General features: G+C 43.5%; 1 pseudogene; it reads left to right on the forward strand.

Moving 5' to 3' along the window:
• The first annotated feature begins 1,704 nt into the window (after positions 1 to 1,704).
• Positions 1,705 to 2,326, forward strand: LOC116535509 (annotated as a pseudogene).
• Positions 2,327 to 9,272: the final 6,946 nt, after the last annotated feature.

The raw sequence follows: 9,272 nt of genomic DNA on the forward strand, positions 1-9,272 counted from the left end.
AGTCCTGCTCGTGCCTTCGTGAATGACCTGTGGCCTTTTCACGCTACAACTCAAGGCCCCATTGTGGTGATAGAGATCCTACGGTCTGCAAAACCTAAAATATTTACCACACAAAAGGTCTTATGTTATATGATGCTATTTATGTGATTATCTAGAATAGGAAAATTCACACAGAAAGAAAGAAGATCAATGGCTACCTGGAGCTACAAAGGGCGAGAAATAAAGAGGAGTTTTTTTATGGCACATAATTTTTGGGGGGTGGTGAGAATGTAGAACTAGATGAAGAGCTGGTGGTTGCACAACAAAGGGAAGGTACTGAATGCCACTTAAATGTATACAATGGTCGATTTTATCTCATGTGGATTTCACACAATTTAAAAAATGCGTGATTCTTAAAAGTTGGCCCTTATAATCGAGTAGTTTTATCTACAACCTCATGATGGCACTGAAGGGCCATGAGCAGTCCAGAGACTATTTTTTATACAGAGGACCCAGGCAGTATTGCAAGGGCTCTTACAGAGTAAAAAAGATATTTAAAAAAGCCTTCTCTGGTTGTTTCTACTGTGGAGTATTTTATCTGTGGGTTTCTATGAGCACCAAAGGGTGCGGGAAGTTTGCAGCCCCTCCCAGCTGCCGGTTCACCCATGTCTCGGTGCAGCAGCGCCCCCAACAGTCAGCTTGCAGAACTGAGAAGGAACAGCCGTGTCCTTCTGAGCCCTAAAATGTGGTGCAAGGTGTCCCCCCCACTCCCCGCCCAGCCTGCTTGTTCCTGTGCACTCAGAAGGGGTCCTTATGTCTGTGCTAGGCCCCCTGATGCTGCTCTGCTCTCCTCTTTACCCGGTGGCCTTGGGAATGTCACTCACCCTCTCTGCCCCTTCCCTTCTCTGTCCAGTGCTCTCCCCATCTCTGGGTTCCAACCAGATCAGTTAGTCCGTGAGACATTGTGGAAATCAGATATTGGTCATCATGCGAAATCTTCAACAGGGGTCGCGATTTCAGCTCTGGGTGTCCTCACTTGCCTGCTGGTGGAATAAGAGGGAGGGGGACAAAGGGATTAGTGACCCATCCTGAGTGACTTGAGCAGGTAGCTATTCTGTGCTGCGCCTCTCCTGTCCTTGCTCCAGCAGCTGCATCCTGGAGGCCACAAGCTGTGCTAAGCAGCTGCAAGATCGCCTCATTCGTCACCTGGGAAACCCCCTCACCACACCTCAGTACATTGCATTCCTATCCCCAAATTCCCCACTCTGCTGAAGGTATCACAGGGGACTGGAACTGCTTCAGCTCCTAGATCCCCTGGCATCTGTCACTGCTCGTTCAGATCCTCCAAACCTTCCCCACTTCCTGCAGGTCGGTGACAGGACTCTTCTTCCTCACACTTCTCATCACTGTTTCTTCATTCCTCCCTGAGAGCAGCTCCAGAAACACCTCTTCAGGGAGGTCCCCCCCTCTGATTACACAGGAGGCTCCCTGACGCTTACTGTCTACATTTGCCATTAATTATCTGCAGAGCAGCTAAAACTTCATGCTTCTTTTTCTAAGATGATAATTTTTAGCCAATTTCCTTGTGATAAATATTTCCAGGATCAATTAGAAATGTTTTTTCTCACCAACGACACACATGGCAGAAAGAGACATGAACAGCAGGTTGCTATTCTCTGTCTCCAAAAATAAGTCTAGGCCAGCGGGGACCTACGTGGGTTCAACATGCATATTGAGAGGTATTATTTCTGTTCAGGATTACCCTGGCCACAGCATGATGTCCATCCACAACAATTACAAAGTGTTCAGATTTGGTAAATCTAAATGCCATAAAAACTAAAAAAAAAAAAAAAAAGCACAATCCTCGCAAGTTGAGGTGGACCAAAGTATTCCAGAAAGCGGCTGGTAAAGAGCTTCCAGTGGATAATTCATTTGAATTCGAAAAACGTAGAAATGAACCCACCAAATGCCAGTGAAAGCTATGGAATAAAACTATTGATGCCATGAAGACAGCTGAAGAGCTTGAACAGAAACACCAAGCTAAATTTATAATGAACAGATTGAAGAAAAATAAAGAGCTACGGAAAGTTCAGGACATCACAGAAGAGAAGAAAATGTCCTTCTTGTCTGAGCCCCTCTTGCAGGCAAAGGAAAGCAGCTGGAAGAAACAATGGTAATGTAATTACAACAGGATGTGGACATGGACGATGCCTCTTAAAAAGTCTCTGTAACGATTTCCATGTCTACATTTGAAATGTCCTTTAGAGACCTGGAACTGATAAATTATGGATTGATTGATTGATTTTTTGTCTTTATAAGTGCATTTTATTTTTATTTTTAAAATATATATATTTTATTGCATTTTAGGTTTTGGGGTACCTGTGAAGAACATGCAGGATTGTTGCATAGGTACACACATGGCAATGTGGTTTGCTGCCTTCCTCCCCATCACCTATATCTGGCATTTCTCCCCATGTTATCCCTCCCCAACTCCCCACCCCTCGCTGTCCTTCCCCTAGTTCCCCCCCACAGACCTCAGTGTGTGATGCTCCCCTCCCTGTGTCCATGTGTTCTCATTGTTCAACACCTGCCTATGAGTGAGAACATGCGGTGTTCGATTTTCTGTTCTTGTGTCAGTTTGCTGAGAATGATGGTTTCCAGGTTCATCCATGTCCCTACAAAGGACACGAACTCATCGTTTTTGATGGCTGCGTAGTATTCCCTGGTGTATATGTGCCACATTTTCCCTTTAACCACCAGAAACATCTTTCAAAACCGGAGGCAAAATAAGCCTTTTTCAGACATGTGAAAACCTGCAGAATTGATCACCATTAGACTCTTGATATTAGAAATGATAAATGAAACTCCTAGACAGAAAGAAAATGATCCCATATTGAGACGTGGTTTGACACAAAGAAATGAAAAATCAGACACAATAACTACCTGTATCAAAAGAACTAACAATTCAGGGAAAAATGAATAAGAATACATTGTGATTTGTAATCAAAAGCAAATTATACGGCAAAGAAGAAAAGCAAAGGAGGGTGAAGAACATGTAACAATGGTCTTAACATGTGAATATCGTATAGCACCTGAAGGTAGATTTTGGTAACTTACATATTTACTATATACCCTAAAGCAACCATTAAAATAAAATCCTCTTAACAAAAAAATTATGGCTAGTAAGCTATATTAGAATTGTCTACCAAAAAATTAATAGGATATATGTGGATATGAATATATACATGTGTACTATATAGTTATGGTGAGAGAGACAGAAAGAAACTTATCTTAAGAAACTGATTCATACAACAGTGGTGACTGACAGGGACAAAATCTGTTAAGCAGGCTAAAGCCTGGAAATTTAGGTAAGAGTTGATATTGACTTCCTAAGTTCAAATTCTGTAAGTAGCTAATGTTTCCCCAAAACAGTATTACTATGCACACTGGCTCCAACTCAAGGAAAATGTCCACCCTGACCATTAGCAGAGCTCATGCCAAGAACAAGGCTGATCATTAAATGTCAATCACTGGGAAACTTCAGTATTTATTCCAAAAACCTCAAACTCATTAATGAGACCCACACACACTGTAGAAAGTAACATTGATACAGGAGGTAGAAAGAAATTATTTAGGCAGATATTGAGGGTGACAGAGTCCTTGGTAGGGCTTCCCATCTAACAAAAAGCAGCCCTAAAAATTATTTCTTTTCTAAAAAAGAGCAGCCTGAAAAATCAAGCTGCAAACATAGACAAGCAAGCTAGAAGCTTGCAAGGGGCAATTCCAGCACCTATGCCACTAGAAAAGAGCTATTTGGGGTTCAGGCATGTCCAACATGGAGGCTTCACTTTCCCTTTGTTCTCATGTGTATAGCAATAGAGAAATGGGCAACCTGGCACAGCTCAGACAGATAACCCACCTGCATTATAAAAGATTAGGCCAGGAGTGGCCAGAAATTTGTACCCTATGCAAATGGCACACGTAGTCCTAATCAGTCTTTAATGCCCTATACAAGTAGCACACCTGGTCTAACCAGTCTTTCACACCTGCCCGATATAGATCAGACACTGCCTCCTCACCAGCTCGTCTATAAAATTCCCTACATTTCACTGCAGATCTGGCAACCCATTTTTCTGGATTCCCTCTCTGCAGCAGACAGCTATACTCTTTCTTTCACTTATTAAACTTCTGCTGTCAAATCTCATTTGTTGTATGTCCACGTCCTAGTTTTCTATGGCCCTGAAACAATGAACTTACTGTATTCACCTCAGACAATGAGGCCATTTCAACATGCTTACAAAGTCTACTGGTTTGAATATTTATCACATCTGAAAAGTATCCTCATGACAACGTCTATACTGGTGCTTGACAAAGTCAACATGGTACCATATCTTACTCAATCTGACACTTAAAATGAACCAGGCGATAAAGACAGGTGATAAACAAAAACAATGTTTAAAAATAAATTTCAAAAAAGAGAAAAAGGAAAGAGGGACAAAGAACACATAAGGCAAATAGAAAATAAAGCGCAAGATCATATATTTTAACAAATTATATTTCTAATCACATTAACTATAAATGGTCTAAATACCACAATTAAAAGGCAGATACTATCATTTATGTTTTAAAGGCATTCGTGTAAGATTCATGTTTTCTTCCATAAAAATGTGATACCAGTGAAGCTATTTGGGACTATGTGGGCTTTTCTTGACAGGGAGATTTTAAATTGCTACTTTAATATGTTTAAGTGTCATCAACGTATTCAGATTTTCTAGGTATTCATGAGTTAATTTTCATAATTCATGTATTTCAAGAAATTAAATTCATTTATCTATAATATTGGCATTTTTGTGTGCAATATTCCCTGTAACCATTCTCACCTTTTTAGGGTCAGTAGTGATGTCATTATTTTAGCCATGCTTTTGGCAACTTGTGTCTTCTTTCTCTTTTTTTATCATGGTCACTTTACCTAAACATAAAAATCAATTGATTTTATTAATCTTTTTGAAGAGCCAAGTTTTTGCTGTTGTTGTTGCTGGGGTTTTTTTTTTTTGTTTTGTTTTGTTTTTTTTTTTGAGGTTTTCCATTGTTTGCCTGCTTTCTAGTTCATGGATATTTGGCTGTGATCCCTATTATTACCCTCTATTTGCTTAGAATTTGAATGCTCTACTTTTTTAGAGTTATGAGCTTAGATTATTTAGATCTTTCTTCTTTCCAATGCTAAGCATTTCATGTCATAGTTTTTCTTCAAAGCACTGACTTAGCTGCATTTCTTAAGTTTTAATATGTTGTGTTTTTATGTTTACAAAAGTTCAGTATGTTCTAATTTATGTTTTTTCTTTTTTTTCTTTTTTTTATTATTATACTTTTAAGTTCTGTGGTACATGTGCAGATTGTGCAGGTTTGTTACATAGGTATACACGTGCCACGGTTGTTTGCTGCATCCATCACCACGACATCTACATTAGGTATTTCTCCTAATGCTATCCCTCCCCAATCCTCACACCCCCTACTATCCTTCCCCCAGCTCTCCCACCCTCCGACACTCCTTGCTCAGCTTATCAAAGTCTCCTGGGTGTCCAAATGGTCAAAGCCCCCATGACTATATTATGACAGGGAAAGGAGAGTTAATGAGGCTGGGGAATACAATGTGAACATATAGTGTTGGCCATTTCACCTTAATGAACACTGTTTCTGATCTTACTCATTGAAGGAAAGAGATCCAGTCAGGTCATAGCTTCATTTGTAATCTCTGTACCAGATGAAATCTACTAGAACAGAACATGATTGCTCAATTTCTGCATCAAAGGTGCATTTTGTGCAGCTGCAGCCATGCTGTTCTGTTCTGGTAGATTTCACCATGTACAGATATTACAAATGGAGCTATGACCTGACTGAATCTATAGAAATCCAGTCCTACCTTCCAGGATCATTCGCCAGTTGTAGGGGCCAGTCCAAGAAACTAAACACGTGGGCTCCAGCTGTACACAAGTCCTTCAGGAGAAGTGAGAGCTGTCTCAGAGGACACGTCCTGCTGGAATTCCTCTTCTCTGGGGACATTCCAGAGGCTGTGTCTCAGTGGATCATGTGTTCCCACATTTACTGTCCTGAGATGTCATAGAAAGAAGGCAGGACGTGCAGACACCAACTTGGGGACTTTATCCTGACTACACACCCCTAATATTTTCCCCAAGGCCCTAGGGTCCAAAGTCCCTAAAGCCACTGTCTAATTGAAGCAGTCATTCTTTTGGGGCTGATGGAAAAGCTCTGGGGATGGATAGGGGTGATTGCAGACATATGTGCTGCTGCTTAACTGCACAGTTAAAAGTGACCATAACAAAATATTTTCTTTATTTTTCCATGGTAAACATTTTATATTCTGCAATAAAGGTAAACCTAGTTTAATTCTGAAATATGCCACTAGGGCCGGGCGCGGTGGCTCACGCCTATAATCCCAGCACTTTGGGAGGCCAAGGCAGGTGGATCACGAGGTCAAGAGATCGAGACCATCCTGGTCAACATGGTGAAACCCCGTCTGTACTAAAAATACAAAAATTAGCTGGGCATGGTGGCGCATGCCTGTAGTCCCAGCTACTCAGGAGGCTGAGGCAGGAGAATTGCTTGAACCCAGGAGGCAAAGGCTGTGGTGAGCCGAGATCGTGCCATTGCACTCCAGCCTGGGTAACAAGAGTGAAACTCTGTCTCAAAAAAAAAAAAAGAAGAAATATGCCACTAATAAATTTGAAGGAATATTGTATGAAGCAAGATTTCCCCTCTCCCCATGTGTAGCAGTAAAACCTTGTGTTGTATTTCTCTGTCTCTCTCTCTCTGTCTCTCTCTCTCTGTCTCTCTGTGTGTGTGTGTGTGTGTGTGTGTGTGTGCAATTAACAATGATCTTTTGTCTGGTCCAAGGTATCACTTCCCCAGCTGTCCAGAAACATCTACTGTAGCTGTTGAATTTGTTGCTAGGCAGTTTCCTCAATATTCCCATTTGGTTGTCAGATGCTTTGAGCCAGAATTCCTCAACCAGGATCACTCATTCCCAAGTCTGTGGAAAATGATGCAAAGTTCTTCCAGAAAAGATAGTGCTCACTGTCGGCAGCAGGATGGTTTCCACACAGTAGGGCTGTTCTGAGTGTGCAGTGGAGCGTCCACACGGTGCCCTCAGGCTGGGCTCTCTGTGCTGCTGACTCTGATCCCTGTGCTTGGGAGGACCGTGTCCACTGCTGAGTCCACTGAAGACTTGATCCTCAAGAGGAAGGTCAGCCATAGCCATGAAGGAGGCCTGTCCCTGACATGCATGAGGGAAAAATTCTGCTATGAAGCAGGAACCCATGGCTCTGAAGGTGGGGACTTCCAGAGCTGAGTCTCAGCGGCCCACAGCTCTGTCTTCTGTGGATACCTGGTCAACAGGAAACACGTGGGTCCGGCATGAAGGGGATTGTACCATGTTTTCATTTTCTCCCATCTTCTCCTTTGGTTACATAATATTCCCTTCCACATGTACTTTCATATGAGAGTTCATGCTCTACAAACATGAGTGATGTTTTTGAAAGTGCAGATGGCAGAAGAGGCCAGTCCCTCTGGAGGCATCTTCCCACACGTGAACCAATGAACACATCTCTGCAAGGCCCTGGATTTTCAGAGACAAGATTTTTATATTTCTTTTCTTTTCTTTTCTTTTTTTTTTTTTTTTTGAGAGTGTCTCACTCTGTCACCTAGGCTGGAGTACAGTGGCAGGATCTCGGCTCACTGCAACCTCCGCCTTCTGGTTTCAAGCAATTCTTCTGCCTCAACCTCCCAAGTAGCTGGGATTACAGGTGCCACCAATACTCTGTGCTAATTTTTGTATTTTTAGTAGAGAATGAGTTTCGCCATGTTGGCCAGGCTGCTCTCGAACTCCTGACATCATGATCCACCCGCTTCAGATGCCCAAAGTGCTGGGATTACAGGCATGAGCCACCACACCCAGCCAAGATTTTTATGTTTCAAAGAAAACTAAATATTTGGGGAAATACCATTCAAAGGGCAGCTTAACATGTTTCCCTGCTGCTTGGGCTGCAGTGAAGACAGATGCAGCAAGTGCCTCTGAATTCTGTGTCTGGTCTCTGTGTGGGCGCACACATCCATGCAGTTTAAATGAGACTGGAGACTCCTGCAGCATTGGTGGGGCCTTGCTTTGTTCCGCTCCTGGTGCTAAGACAACGTGGAACAAAGGACAAGGTGTCTCCTCTTAAAAATCAAAGATTGCTTCCTGCTAGAAGTGCCTGGACTCCTGCAGTAATTCCCAGGGGGCCTCTCCACGGAATCCAGAGGAAAAAGGATCCAGGCTACCGGCTCCACAATCAACTTCATAAATTTCTGAAGTCATTGACCTATTGTAATTTTAGCGTTATCTCAAATTATACACAATATTATCTCAACTAATGTCTAAAACAAAAGAGCACAGAGATATATAAAGGACACAGCTGAAAAAATAGTCTCAAATAAAAACCCCTGAAACAATAGTCTCAAATCACCTCCCCACACCACATGCTTTCTCTGGAGCCCTGGCGTGGGAGACTCTGACGGAGGGAGCGTGGAAGGGATGAGAAGGGATCAGGGGCCTGGGATTGAGCTGGGAAGGGAACCACAAGCAGGAGGTGCAGGGCAGGAGCTGTCAGCTGTGACTCTGGGAAGGCTCCTGGGCCTCAGGCTCTTCCCTCTGTGGCCACCAGGGGGCGACGCGGGCCTGCACTTGGGAGGTCCCTGCTGGGCTTCACCCTGGGTGTGGGGTCCCAGGAGTTCTTTCCTCCTGAGTCCCCCTAAAGAGACAGAGGTAGTCTGGGGTCTTAAATCCTTCGTGCCCAAATCAATGTATTTCTAGAAGGGCCAATAAATAAACCCCATGTTTATTCAGCAGCAGCTTCAGGCCACTTCAGACACAGAGGGCAGAGCAAGGTGTGAGGACCCAGCTGAAATGAGGAGGCCTAGAAAGGCTGAGGGGGAGTGAGGGGCCCTGAGGGGCCTATGGTCCCTGGGAAGGGGAGCACAGGGGTCTCTCCCAGACACTCTGGGCCCCGTCCTCACACTGAACCCACACAGAAGGGAAGGGAAGTTCTGGGACTCCGCAGCTGGGATCACCATGAAACCCAGGTCAAGAAGGAGAGGGACCCCCAAGCCTGGCTCCATTTCCCGGGCACTGTCACAGGCTCATTCTCAGGAAATCCATGTCTGGGAGTTTTAATCCCCTCGGCTGAGTCTTGATGTTCAGGAAAGAAGAGGTCTCTGAGCCCAGGCCCAGGCGAGGTGGG

Source organism: Sapajus apella, unplaced genomic scaffold (genome assembly GCF_009761245.1).
Source record: "Sapajus apella isolate SASKATOON/1434 unplaced genomic scaffold, GSC_monkey_1.0 scaffold95, whole genome shotgun sequence".
Taxonomy (NCBI): Eukaryota; Metazoa; Chordata; class Mammalia; order Primates; family Cebidae; genus Sapajus; species Sapajus apella.